This window comes from Euphorbia lathyris, chromosome 1 (genome assembly GCF_963576675.1).
Source record: "Euphorbia lathyris chromosome 1, ddEupLath1.1, whole genome shotgun sequence".
Lineage (NCBI taxonomy): Eukaryota > Viridiplantae > Streptophyta > Magnoliopsida > Malpighiales > Euphorbiaceae > Euphorbia > Euphorbia lathyris.
Window position 1 is genome coordinate 5,143,490 of NC_088910.1, and position 1,888 is coordinate 5,145,377.

Below are 1,888 nucleotides of genomic sequence, written 5' to 3' on the forward strand. Positions count from 1 at the left end.
AGATTTCATTTTCTCCAAAAATACACATCAAGTAAAGATGACCCAATATTTTAGTAAATTTGAGCGATTAGTGATCGTTCAATGCGAGTTTGACTATTTTAAATTAAAAATTGAGACCCATCACACACTCAATTAACATAAAATTACAATACTACTATTTAGTTGTATATATATATATATATATATATATATATATATATATATAGGGGAGGGATCAAGTGAGAACCCTCCCCTAGGTGAGAACTCACCTTAGGTGAGAACCACCCCAAAACTACGTAATTTTATACATTAAAGAAACAACAACATATCCCAATTACAAAACTACAGCGTTTCACTCTTGCAAATTGAGGATCAACAATCGCAGATCATTCTTCCAACATCGCAAAATCACGATCAACAATCGCACCTCCTCCATCACTTCGATCTTCATCATTTTTCTGTAATTCAACCTCTGATCTTCCTCATCATCCATCCTCCTTCGTTAATTAGATCAGCCTCCTTCCTCATCATCGTTCCTCCTTCCTCATGGCTCTGTCATTCAAAAATCGCAAATCAGATTAAAAAGACGATCTACATTCAAACAAAAAGATTGAAAGCAATTGATCTCAATAGCATCAATCAGGTAATGAAATATCCAACAACTATAAATGAATATTATTCTCTGTTCTGTTTCTTATGTTTATAATTATTCAGAAATTCGTTAAATCTGAAACAAATTGGAAATAATTCAGATTCTATCCAGATGGAAACAATGGATTTGCATGAAATAATAGACAATGATCTACAGGAGAATGATGATCATCATCAAATTTCTCTGTCTTCAACTATAGAAAGAGGTACATTCCCAATTAACATTCTTCATAATCTAAAAAAGCTAGTTCCAAATAATTGTTCATGTGTTCTATAGATAATAGTACATATTATTTGTTTCTTATTTATAATTAGTTCTAAAAATTGTTGAAAAAATAAAATTGAGTATATTGAAATATATAGTTTAATACATTCTTCAAACTGTACCTAATGTTCTAAACATTTGTTCATATGTTCTATATATTATCACATATGTTCAAAAATTCAACTTAAATGCAGTGTCAAATCAAGAGCAGCCTAATGATTCTACTACTGCAATTATATCCTACACTCAACAAGTAGAATTTGGGCAGACTCCTGAAGGAACAAAAGAATGGAAGCCATGTTGCTCTCCAGAAAAAATACCTACTGTAGGAACAAAATTTAATACTATTGATGAGGGTATTGAATTTTACAAAGCATATGCCACTGAAGCAGGATTTAATATTAGAAAATCTACAGTTAAAAAAAGAAAAAACTCAAATCTTGTCATTTTTCAATACTGTTTGTGCAATAAAGCAGGCCATAAGCAGAAAAAAATTGTTGAAGAAATTGAAGGACACATACCAAGAAGAAGATTAATAACACGTGTTGGATGTCAAGCGCAAATTGTTTTAAAGTACTGCAATGATGGAAAATATATTGTCTTTCGTTTAAAAGAGGAACATACACACCCACTTTACAGTCCACGATGTATGAAATTTCAAAAATAGGGAAGAAATCTGACAATACTACACAAGAAGATGATTGTTGATAATTCTAAGGTGAGTCATATTCTAAATTTAAAATGTTTACAAACATCTTTACTTGTACATTTCTAACAGTTCATAGTGAAACATAGAACATAACATCTACAATATTTCAAATTGTATTTACTTTCCTTATAAAATCTCTTAATGTCTTTTCTTTAGATGAATGTTGGACCCGTAAGAACATACAGACAAATAAAAGAAAATGTTGGAGGATACATCAATATAGGTGCATCTAAGCAGGATTTCAAAAACTTCCACAGAGATTTAAAGGCTTACATTTATGAGTC

General features: G+C 30.6%; 1 long non-coding RNA gene across 1 annotated transcript; it reads left to right on the plus strand.

Annotated features, from left to right (window-relative positions):
- Positions 1–471: 471 nt before the first annotated feature.
- LOC136207144 (uncharacterized) lies at positions 472–1,505 on the plus strand. The gene is made up of 3 exons (XR_010676602.1): positions 472–622; positions 732–836; positions 1,369–1,505. It is a non-coding gene; the product is annotated as an uncharacterized lncRNA (long non-coding RNA).
- The last annotated feature ends 383 nt before the right edge of the window (positions 1,506–1,888 follow it).